Source organism: Pinus tabuliformis, chromosome J (assembly GCF_031772625.1).
Source record: "Pinus tabuliformis cultivar Carrire ecotype Pingquan chromosome J, CPIR1, whole genome shotgun sequence".
NCBI classification, from domain to species: Eukaryota; Viridiplantae; Streptophyta; class Pinopsida; order Pinales; family Pinaceae; genus Pinus; species Pinus tabuliformis.
This window is the reverse complement of record NC_142295.1, coordinates 494,420,983-494,434,051: the sequence shown is the minus strand read 5'-3', so window position 1 is coordinate 494,434,051 and position 13,069 is coordinate 494,420,983.

The following is a 13,069-nucleotide window of genomic DNA, read 5'->3' as shown; positions in this document are numbered from 1 at the left end:
ACCTAAAAATTCGTAGAGGTAGATTTCCCAAAAAACATCGTTTAGGGCCTCAAAACGGCTCCGGAAGTTTAGGACCCGAAAAACTGCTAAAAATAGTAAACTGCGCTATAATTAAGGAAACTGAAAAACTGAAAGAGACAGTTGTGGGGGTCCAAATGGGATAGGTGGGTGGCCACCAACATCCACCTGGATCATTCCTCCCCCCTTAGGAAGCAATGGTCCCCATTGCGTTGAGTTCCTCCTTGAGATGAGGAAGCTTCTGCTGAGCTGGGTCTCCAGTGAGTTGTTCTGCAATCTCTGATGTGTCCAGAAATGGTGGGAAGCATGGTCGGCGATGGTCCACATTGAACAATCGGTGCAAGCGAAGGAATGGAGGAATGTTGTGCTTCAAAGCATTGTTTCCCACAGCCTTGTTACTGGTGTAAGGACCATGTCAAAGATGAAACGCCAAACTATGGGCCCCATTTGGGTAAATTGGTACATCAAATTCCCAGGGTCGAAAATTTGGCATACGATCTCCGTTTGACGCGCATGATAGCCCGTTGGAAAGATCTCTCCGAGGACTACGACGAAAAAGATGATTTTTTACCTAAAAAATCAAGGTAGATTTCCCAAAAACGTCGTTTAGGGCCTCAAAACGGCTCTAGAAGTTTAGGACCTGAAAAACTGCTAAAAATAGTAAACTGTGCTATAATTAAGGAAACTGAAAAACTGAAAGAGACAGTTGTGGGGGTCCAAATGGGATAGGTGGGTGGCCACCAACATCCACCTGGATCATTCCTCCCCCCTTAGGAAGTAATGGTCCCCATTGCGTTGAGTTCCTCCTTGAGATGAGGAAGCTTCTGCTGAGCTGGGTCTCCAGTGAGCTATTCTGCAATCTCTGATGTGTCCAGAAATGGTGGGAAGCATGGTCGGCGATGGTCCACATTGAACAATCGGTCCAAGCGAAGGAATGGAGGAATGTTGTGCTTCAAAGCATTGTTGCCCACAGCCTTGTTACTGGTGTAAGGACCATGTCGAAGATGAAATGCCAAACTATGGGCCCCATTTGGGTAAATTGGTACATCAACTTCCCAGGGTCGAAACTTTGGCATACGATCTCCGTTTGACGTGCATGATAGCCCGTTGGAAAGATCTCTCCGAGGACTACGATGGAAAAGATGATTTTTTACCTAAAAACTCACAAAGGTAGATTTCCCAAAAAACGTTGTTTAGGGCCTCAAAACGGCTCCGGAAGTTTAGGACCCGAAAACTGCTAAAAATAGTAAACTGCGCTATAATTAAGGAAACTGAAAAACTGAAAGAGACAGTTGTGGGAGTCCAAATGGGATAGGTGGGTGGCCACCAACATCCACCTGGATCAGCAACCGGAAGGGTTTGTCTAGAAAGGAAAAGAACATTTAGTCTGTAAATTGAAGAAAGCACTTTATGGACTAAAACAATCTCCCAGGTCTTGATATGAAAAGATTGATTCATTTTTTCTGCAAGCTGGCTATAATAGAAGTACAAATGACCCTAATCTTTACACCATGAAATATGAACTAGGGTGTGTGGTGTTGATTTCGTTGTGTAGATGATTTTATCACTAATCAATGAAATCAAGCAACAAATGTCACAGGTGTTTGAAATGAAACACCTCGGTGAACTCATATATTGTTTAGGTCTTGAGATCTGGAGAGATTCAGGTCAAACATTTATGTCCCAAGTAAAGTATATCAAAGGCCTGTTAGAAAAGTTTAGGATGGATCAATGTAAGCCTACAATGGTACCATTGCAACAGAACATCAAATTGCAGTGTGAAGATGGCTCAAAAGTGGTGGATGCAACACTTTACAAACAACTGGTTGGGAGTCTATCTACCTAACCACCACCAGACCTGATTTGGCTTATGCAGTCAGTGTGCTAAGCCAATTTATGTCTAATCCACTTGAAAGCCATTAGAATGCAGCGAAAAGTGTTTTGAGGTATCTACAAGGTACTTTAGGTTATGGTATTATTTACACTGACTCCTATGATGTTAGATTGACAGGATTTGCAGATTCAGATTGGGCTGGAAATGTAGATGATCGCAGATCTATAACAGGTTATGCATTCAGCATTGGATCCGGGGTGATCACATGGAGCAGCAAGAAGCAGAACACAGTCTCCTTGTCCTCAGTAGAAGCAGAGTATCAAGCCATGTGTGCAGCAACGTGTGAGGTAGTTTGGTTGTGGAGACTTCTCCAGGATGTTGGGGAAGAACAGATAGACGCAACAACAATCAGATGCGATAATTAGAGTTCAATCAAACTTACCAATAATCCAGTGTTTCATAAAAACACTAAACATATTGATACGCAATTCCACTTTGTCACGGAGAAAGTGAAATCCAAAGAAATCCATTTGGAATATTGTAATACATGTGATAATGTTACAAACATTTTCACTAAGCCTCTTGGAAAAGTTAAGTTTCAAATGTTTAGGGAAATGTTAGGCATATTTGTGAACCCATTCTCCATTAAGGGGGAGCGTTGAAGATAATGGAGAATATCCTAGAATATGTTGAGTTGGTTCACGTAACCTTAGGATAGGAATTAGTTTCTATTTCTTAGGATGTTGTTCTAACTTCCATAAAACCATGTTTTCTATTTAATGTGTAATGTGCATGAACAATGTAGAGTGTTCTGCAGAGCAAGACTCTCCTGTTCCAGACTCTCTTTCATAGAGATGACCAGTGGGTTTTAATTCTTTAATACAAACATTGCCATTTTTATCATGCTCAGCTGGAGAATTGTTCGAGAATCAATGTGCAGCAGATATTTGTAAATCATCGTTAGATGAGCAAGATTCTGAGGAATAGTTAATGTGATTGATAAAGGGGCCGAAAATGCCAATGTCAAAGGCTCCAGTACATTACTAAGAGTAAGTGGCATCTTGTGAGTTCTAATTAGGCAAATCTGCAACCAGCGAACCATCGCATTCATCTCCTCCAAATTCAATTGAATTTCTTAATGTCGTCTCATTTTATTTCTGCAATCCTTCATGAAAGCTTCCTATTTCCACCACGATCCGAGTGAAGATGGTACAGTAACATTAAGAATTTCTTAAGTGAGTTTGCCCTTATTTTCTTATCGCTTTGGGAAATAAATTGGGTTTTATTAACATATTCCTAATTATTAATTGCATATCTCTGTACACAATGCAGGTTCATTTGGAAGGGCATCAATTTGAATACAGAGAGCAGTTTTCCCTTATTTATTAACCGTTAGGTTAGGTTGTGCCAAGCTCCTGAATTTAATATGGTTTCATTGCTAGCTGAAGAATGCTTGGACTATCCAAAAGCGAGGAGAGATGAGTCTATAGTAGACAACTATCACGGGGTGCTTGTACATGATCCTTACATATGGGAGCTCAATAAACATAGATTTCTCATTTTATAGGTGCTCTTGTCTCAATTTGAAGAAAAAAAGAAAGGGAAAATTCATTTATACATGTAATTTCACTCTTATGAGATGGCAGAATCCATCCAAGAGTATAATGTATGTAACTCTTTAAACCAATGCTTATTTGATTGGAGCTCAATAAACATAGATTTCTCGTTCTATAGGTGCTCTTAGCTCAATTTGAAGAAAAAAGCAAGGGCAAATTCGTGTATACATGTAATTTCACTCTTATGAGATGGCAGAAGCCATCCAAGAGTATAATGTATGTAACTCTTTAAACCAATGCTTATTTGATTGTGCTTGCCCCCAGATGCACAACATTTAGAGGGGAGTTATCTAGGATTAGTAGTTTTTCCTGTTTGCACCTATTTTCGAATTTTCAGTATGAGAGTGTTCTCTCTTGATGTATTATGGAGTTATCTAGGATTAGGAGTAGTTTTTCTTGTTTGCACCTATTTTCGAATTTTCAATATGAGAGTGTTCTCCCTTGATGTATTATTATTAAATCCTGAACCATCGGATTTAATAATTACTCTACTTTGATTCGTTTGCCATATTTCAGTATGAGAGTGTTCCCTCTTGATGTATTATTATTAAATCCTGAACCATCGGATTTAATAATTACTCTACTTTGATTTGTTTTCCATCTAAACAAAGCTCTGGGCCCGAACAATTTTAGGCCAGGAATAATATTAATGTAATGTATGTTTATGTTGAATGGAACAATCTTAATGTAATGCATCTTAATGTTGAATGAAAGGAATTCAAAGAAAAAAAGTGAAAAGTGAGATGTTGAATGGAAGAGGAAGAACAAAAGTGAAATGCATTGACTAGCCAGTGCATAAACAAGGGAGAAATTGAAAGAATAAAGCCATAACTGGCCTGGTCAGTTTGGGATCTTCTGCAAAATCAATTAACTAGATAGTTAAACTAAGATAAATGACAGAAGTCATCAATTCCTATTCAACATCATTACTTTCTAGTACAATATCTCTAAGTAACATAGTACATGATAGAGTCTTGTCCATTTTGGGATCTTTTGCAAAATCAATTAACTAGATAGTTAAACTAAGATAAATCATAGAAGTCATCATTTCCTATTCAACATCATTACTTTCTAGTACAATATCTCTAAGGTAATAGAGTACATGATAGATTCTTGTCAAGTGTATCCCTTTCTGATCCTTCCCTTCGCCTCACTATAAGCAAGCTCGTACCACAATGAGTTGTTGGATGTATTCCTAAACCAGTAAAGTGTCATCCTCGATGGCTCCATGTGCCATCCCGAAAGCTGCAAATTCTTCTCCAACTCGTCCAAGACTACCCTCCCTCCAGCATGTATACAGAAATGCTCAAATGCAAACTTGAAATCAGGAAAATTGATCTTTGACATTGATTAAGAGATTGATTAAGAGATGTTCAACAAATCTTTTACATAAATAATATTCATCAATAATTGACATCATTCAGGTCATACATAAACTTGGATTGACTATATGATACAATCCCTTTTACTTGAAATTAACATTACATCATGAGACTTCATCAAAGACACAAGAATAATTGCTAACCATAGCTCAACATTGACTAGTCAGTGCCCAAACAAGGGAGAAAATGAAATAAAGCCATAACTTTCCTGGTCAGTTTGGGATCTTCAGCAAAATCAATTAACTAGATAGCTAAACAAACATAAATCACGGAAGTCATCATTTCCTGTTCAACATCATTACTTTCTAGTACAATATCTCTAAGGTAACAAAGTACATGGATTTTAGGAGTATGTTAACAAAACCCAATTTTTTCCCAAAGCGATAAGAAAATAAGGGAAAACTCACTTCAGAAATTCTTAATGCTATTGTTCCATCTTCACTCAGATTGTGGTGGAAATAGGAAGCTTTCATGAAGGATTACAAGAAGAAAATGAGACGACATTAAGAAATTCAGTTGAATTTGAAGGAGATGAATGCGATGGTTGGTTGGTTGCAGATTTCCCTAATTCGAACTCACAAGATTCACCTTAAGAACCCACCAAACTATGAACCTAGAAGAGCTACTAACAGTAACAGTGATGTTCAACCATAGAAACGAGATCTTAAAAGACACAGAAAATGATTTTCCATATATCTTATAGTAGAGAGAAATGGGATATAAGGACTATTTTTTTATTATATGTTTCTTTAACCCAACTTTTGTATATCATGTGGTGATAAGTTTTTTGAACCATTAATTATTGATTATATAGAACTGTTTTCAAATTTTGCAATTTGCAAATAGGTGAACTTGCTAGACAAGAGTTTGTTGTTGCCCAATGCGGGACTTTTATTAAAACCATGTTACAACAAGAAGTTCAAATTTAATTTAGTTGTATCAAGTTCAATTCATTTGCCTCTAACACCAATATGATGCATGTTCACTCAAGAGGATACTCAAAGACTTTGTTTGTACAAATTAGTCCCCATGAAAATGACATGGGAGGAACTCTGTGCTCACTGAACTTTTCTAGTAGAGTTCGAGGATTAGAGCTTGGTCTTACTCGGAGGCAGCAAGATGTAAGATTTCATTGTAGCATGGTCCTTGCCTTTTCTTGATATTTTTCTGCCTTTAAAAAATTGTCAAAGAAGCATTAATTAATGTTTGCAACATCTAGTGCAATTGCTAGCTTGATTAAATCTAAAAGCAAAAAGTGTATAATTAGCTTTGACATATATATAAACTCCCTATCCTCACTGCTACTAAAAATAGTCCATTGATATTCCATAAAGATTAAATCATGATTTTAATAAAATTAAAATTGAAAATATTTTGATAGATAGAGATATGAAATTGATAAGAATTATTAATATTTATTATTATATATTAATATGAAATTGTATGGTGTATATTTTTTATTATAAATATCACTTTCAAAAATGTTAACAAATTTAGTTACATTGTATTACTTATTTACATTACATATCTTCCCTTCCTATATTTCCTATATTGAATTGTAGAGAGCCTCTTGACTCAATTATATATATGTTTGAAACACACAAGAATCTTATATTTGTAGTGATAGGATTAATACAAAAATAGCCAAAAATTACACAAGAGAAATATTGAAAATTAAGAGTAACTCAAAACCAACTATCTGCATAATTACACAAGAGAAATATTGAAAATTAAGAGTAACTCAAAACCAACTATCTGCATATATGAGCTAGACCTGTTGGCAAGTAAGAAAAGCTAGAAATTGGATACTTCTATCAATTGTAAAGGTTTGAGAATTAACAAAAGGCCAAGTATATGTGGATATGGATTTTTAAGCACAAGGCCAGACTATTTGAGAACTAAGAAAAAAAAAAAATGAATAACTTTACTAAACATTTATCTCTAGTTGTTCAACAAAGTCCAATATAAAAACATTATCTTATGTAAAAGGAAAACAAATTTAACTGTATCTTTAACTAACAAAATCATAGAAAGCTTCTTGATGAATAAACTAAAACCAAAACTAGATGTAAATCTAGTAAATGTTTCCCAACATTCCATACATTTTTTGTGGGCCAATATAACTACTTCAATGGTGGAGAGGTGTAAAGAAACCAATTTCACTATTAGATATCAAGAAGTTCTACCTATTAGATATCAAGAAGTTCTACCTATTTTTTTGGTTGATTTCCAAACATAATCAAAGAAAGCTTTTAGATGAAAAACTAAAACTAGATATAAATCTAGTAAATGTTTCCCAACATTCCATACATATTTTGTGGGCCAATATAACTACTTCAATGGTGGAGAGGAGTAAAGAAACCAATTTCACTATTAGATATGAAGAAGTTCTACCTATTTTTTTGGTTGATTTCCAAACATGATAATTCAATTAGAACATAATTAAAAAAAAAAGACAGACATAAACAAGTTCAGTTCTATTATCTTTGACTATATTCAATAATATTGTAAACCCTAATAATAAAGAGTTCTTTAAATCATAAAAAGAATTTGATTCTATTGTCTTAGACTATATTCAATAATAATTGTAAACCATAATCATAATACAAGGGTCCCAATTATTAAAAAAAGGGTTATCATGTTCATGTTCATTTAAAAATTCGACAAGGGAGTTCTACGCATAGTTATGCTACATTTAGATGCAAAAAGAAATGCATTACATAAGGCCCTCCTTGATATACAAAATACGTTTACTAGCCTCCACATAATATATTTATCAAACTTACTAACATATACAAAATATATACAACTCTTGTAATATATAAGATTATACTCTTCGTAGCTTCAAGCTTTGTCCCCATTTGTCGTGTCGTCCAACAACAACGACAAAAGCAAATGTCGTCCAGCAGGAATAACTGGTATGGTAGAAGGACTCGCCTTCGACGAATTTTATTCTATTATATTTGGCTATATGCACAGGAGCTGGCACAAGGTTCGATGGAAGTTGTTAAAGAGACGTACCCCAGAAGTCGAAAGCGAGTCTATGTTTTCCTGAACCCAACTTCACAGAGCTGCCATCGATGGCTCATTTCTATTGTGTAAAGAGGAGCTCTTACAAGCTTTGCATCAACCTCTACCAAAATTTCATGGAGCATTACGCCCGGGCATATCAATTTCTATTGTGTAAATAGGAGCTCTAACAAGCTTTGCATCAACCTCTACCAAAATTTCATGGAGCATTACGCCCGGGCATATCAACTTAACCAGCATGCTGTAACAGAGCAAAACATAGCAGAACCGTCGGAATATATAACACTGATTCTTCACCCAAGAACATATACTACTAATTTTATAATGTTGCAGGCATCGTATAAAAGTAGTCGATGAGTTAATATAACTACGAACCCAAGTATCCATACGACCATGCAGACTAGGCTTATGAGGGACGCCATGATTGTGCTCCATTTTTATGGCACTCTCGGCTCAGCACAGCTCGTCGTCCTTCAATAGCCATATCGACTATGCTCAGCTCGTCGTACTGCAATTTCCATATCGACTCTGCACAACTCCTCGTTCTTCAATAGCCATATCAAAGGATTTTTTCCCTGTACTCTCTTTCATACCGTCAAACCGTTTAAGAAATTGTCTGACTTATCTCCACTTCACACTTGTAACTATTATCCAACGAATCATAATAACTTCTATCGTCTAACACCAAAATCAATTGTGCAAACCAGTACATAGTGGCACTGGAGGAAAGTTATTCCTCTTAGCGTTATATAAAATGAGTTAAATGCGCAACTTCAGGAATATGTATGAATGATATAAGCAGATGTTTGATTTTATTTCAATGGTAGATTTTAGATGGTAGCTATATACTGGATTCAAGTGATAGATTCTTTTTCTATATGTAATGAAGGAGATAAGTAGATGTTTGATTTTATTGTGCACATGACTGCATGGTCTAGCGGCGGGGCAGCTCGCTTATACGCACCTCGCTTGCGTTCGATCCACCATCGTTGTATCATCGTGAGTCCATTTGATATATGGAGAATGATGTTGATTGATGTGATAGTTATTAGCCTGTATACATGTAAATATATTGTACATATGGCCTAATAAATGCTTCTTCAGGGGACTAGCCACCCCATCTGAAAAAAAAGATGTTTGATTTTATTTCATTGGTAGATTTTAGATGGTAGTAAGCTAACTGAAACTTTGAACTTGGGAACTCAACATTTTTCTTTAAAGGAAGACTATTTAATCGAACTTAGACTTCCTTTCATGTATTGCATAGAGACCGGGATTAGCCTGTGGTCAGGCTGGACTATCCAACAACCCTGGGCAGTCCCACTACCCTTAAAAGAAAAATAATTAACCACATATAATACATAAATGTGAATTAATAACCAAGAAAAAACAATACACAATTGGTGAGTGCACAGGATTATGGATGTTGATGGATATCAGGTTCAATATTCCAGGAGGCGATGATTGGTGGATTGATGGGGCTCACTCAGATTTTGTTAGTCAAGTAGAAATATTTTATTGCTGCAAGTTGGTTTGTGATCATTTTTTAAGACATTGGAAATGTGTTCAGACATGGCTCACTCTTTTATATGTTGGTCTAAGATGTTACTAGTGTGAAAAGGACAGGGATCCTCGTCACTATTTTTTTAGTCGATGGATAGGTAGAGGGAACATAGAATTTTCCTAGAATTCAAAGGCTCACTATTATTATTCTATTTTGAAGTGTATCTTTGAGGCTTCCACAAGGTTAAGATGGAGTTAAAACCCTTGCTTTGAAGATTTGTAGATAAAATATTTTGGGGGCAAGGGAGCCATCATATTTTTATTGAGTAAGAGAAGAATCCTACAATTTTCTTTCCTAGAATTCAAATTCTCATTATTATTATTTTATTATGAAGTGTATCTAGGAACAAGAAGTCATGCTTCTGAAAAATTGCAATGTAAGGCAGGAAAGCCTTAAATGAAACATTTCAGTGGGCATAGGATTTTCCCAAATCAATGGAACGAATTGCACAAAGTTTTGTTTCACAATTTATGATGAACACTGAGAATTCGAGGTGCAATAATGTTCATCTGCATTTGACCTATGCATATTGCGATGGAGGGCTATCTGACCATAAATTTAGATATTGAAAATCCTGAACCGAGAAGAACTAACCCAAACATAAATAAGCACCCATGTCAACATGGAAATCTTGTTAAGCCTATCTATATCTAAGTTGCATGGAAGTAGATACTGAATTGTTTGAATAGTCAGGATCGAACTGATTATAATGAAATGATATATAAAAATCCCATGAACTACAAACATATAAAATTCAGATCTTTGAATATGCTTTTCTCTCATTCACTCCAAAAATTCATAAATGCAGAAACTTAGATTTGTGAGTTTTTAGGATGGAAGGTATCTATTTTACAGGCCAAAATTAGGGTTCTAAAATTTAGGGCCTTACAATTTTTCTAGAAAACTTTTTCCATTGTCATTGCCTTACGACGTTTCCCTCTGAAATCCACTCCCCTCTCATCTTACGTGTCAAACTATGATCTGTTTGATTTGATGTTAGACGATTAAAATGTTTGCTAACGTTAATAAAAAAAATTAGTTATAACTAAAACAATAATAGTCTAAACTTCATCTTTTTCAAGAACCAGCAAACCATAAAGGTAGGCAGCCATGGCTTGTGTTGCAGAGTGAAGGTAGACGGCCATGGCTTGCATATATTTTTCAAGAACCAGCGAACCCTGAAGATAGACTGTCATGGCTTGCATTGCAGACTGAAGGTAGACGACCATGGAGTGGAGTGAAGGTTGTTGGGCTTTTGTTTAAAATTACACGTTGGGCCAGTTTTTCTCAATGCACTCCCATCTAAATTTGGCTCACCACTACCAACATATAAAGGTCGCTCAGTTGGAGAATTGTTGGAGAATGAATGTGCAACAGATATTTGTAAATCATCGTCAGATGAGCAGGATTCCGAGGAATAATTAATGTGATTGCTAAAGGGGTCAAAAATGCCAATGTCAGGGGCTCCAGTATAGTACTCAGAGTAAGTGGCATCTTGTGAGTTCGAATTAGGAAAATCTACAACCAACCAGCCATCGCATTCATCTCCTCCAAATTCAACTGAATTTCTTAATGTCGTCTCATTTTCTTCTTGCAATCCTTTGTGAAATCTTCCTATTTCCACCACAATCTAAGTGAAGATGGAACAGTAGCATTAAGAATTTTTGAAGTGAGTTTGCCCTTATTTTCTTATCGCTTTGGGAAATAAATTGGGTTTTCTTAACATATTCCTAATTATTAACTGCATATCTCTGTACACAATGCAGGTTCATTTGGAAGGGCATCAGTGAATAGAAAAAGCAGTTTGCCCTTATTTATTAATCGTTCGGTTAGGTTGTGCCAAGCTCCTGAATTTAATATGGGTTCGTTGCTAGCTGAAGAATGCTTGGATTATCCAGAAGCGAGGAGAGATGAGTTTGTAGTAGACAACTATCACGGGGTGCTTGTACGTGATTCTTACATATGGGAGCTCAATAAACATAGATTTATCATTCTATAGGTTCTCTTGGCTCAATTTGAAGAAAAAAAGCAAGGGAAAATTCGTGTATACAAGTAATTTCACTCTTATGAGATGTCAGAAGCCATCCAATATTATAATGTATGTAACTCTTTGAACCAATGCTTATTTGATTGGAGCTCAATAAATATAGATTTCTCATTCTATAGGTGCTCTTGGCTCAATTTGAAGAAAAAATGCAAGGGAAAATTCGTGTATACATGTAACTTCACTCTTATGAGATGGAAGAAGCCATCCAAGGGTATAATGTTTGTAACTTTTTAAACCAATGATTATTTGATTGTGCCCGCCCCCAGATGCACAACATTTAGAGGGGAATTATCTAGGATTAGGAGTAGTTTTTCCTGTTTGCACCTATTTTCGAATTTTTAGTACGAGAGTGTTCTCTCTTGATGTATTATGGAGTTATCTAGGATTAGGAGTAGTTTTTCATGTTTGCACCTATTTTCGAATTGTCAGTATGAGAGTGTTCTCTCTTGATGTACTATTATTAAATCCTGAACCATCGGATTTAATAATTACTCTACTTTGATTTGTTTTCCATCTAAACAAAGTTCTAGGCACAAACAATTTTAGGCCAGGAATAATCTTAATGTAATGTATGTTTATGTTGAATGGAACAATCTTAATGTAATGTATCTTAATGTTGAATGAAATGAATTCAAAGAACAAAAGTGAAAAGTGAGATGCTGAATGGAAGAGGAAGAACAAAAGTGAAATGCTTTGACTAGCCAGTGCCCAAACAAGGGAGAAAATAAAAGAATAAAGCCATAACTGGCCTGGTCAGTTTGGGGTCTTCTACAAAATCAATTAACTAGATAGTTAAACAAAGATAAATAACAGAAGTCATCATTTCCTGTTCAACATTTTTATTTTCTAGTACAATATCTCTAAGGTAACAGAGTACATGATAGAGTCTTGTCCAGTGTCTCCCTTTCTAATCCTTCCCTTTGCCTTGCTATAAGCAATCTCGTACCACAATGAGCTATTGGATGTATTCCCAAACAAATAAAGTCGCATCCTCGATGGCTCCATGTGCCATCCCGAAAGCTACAAATTCTTCACCAACTCGTCCAATACTACCCTCCCTCTAGCATGTATACAGAAATGCTCAACTGCAAACTTGAAATCAGGAAAATTAATCTTTAACATTGATTAAGAGATGTTCCACAAATATTTTACATAAACAAGATTCATCAACAATTTACATCATTCGGGTCATACATAAACTTGGATTGACTGTATGATACAATCCCTTTTACTTGAAATTAACATTGCATCATGAAACTTCATCAAAGGCACAAGAATAACTGCTAGTCGTAGCTCAGCATTGACTAGCCAGTGCCTAAACAAGGGAGAAAATGAAAGAATAAAGCCATAGATGGCATGGTCAGTTTGGGATCTTCTACAAAATCAATTAACTAGATAGATAAACAAAAATAAATCACAAAAGTCATCATTTCTTGTTCAACATCATTACTTTCTAGTACAATATCTCTAAGGTAACAGAGTACATGGCTTTTAGGAATATGTTAATAAAACCCAATTTATTTTCCAAAGCGATAAGAAAATAAGGTCAAACTCACTTCAGAAATTCTTAATGTTATC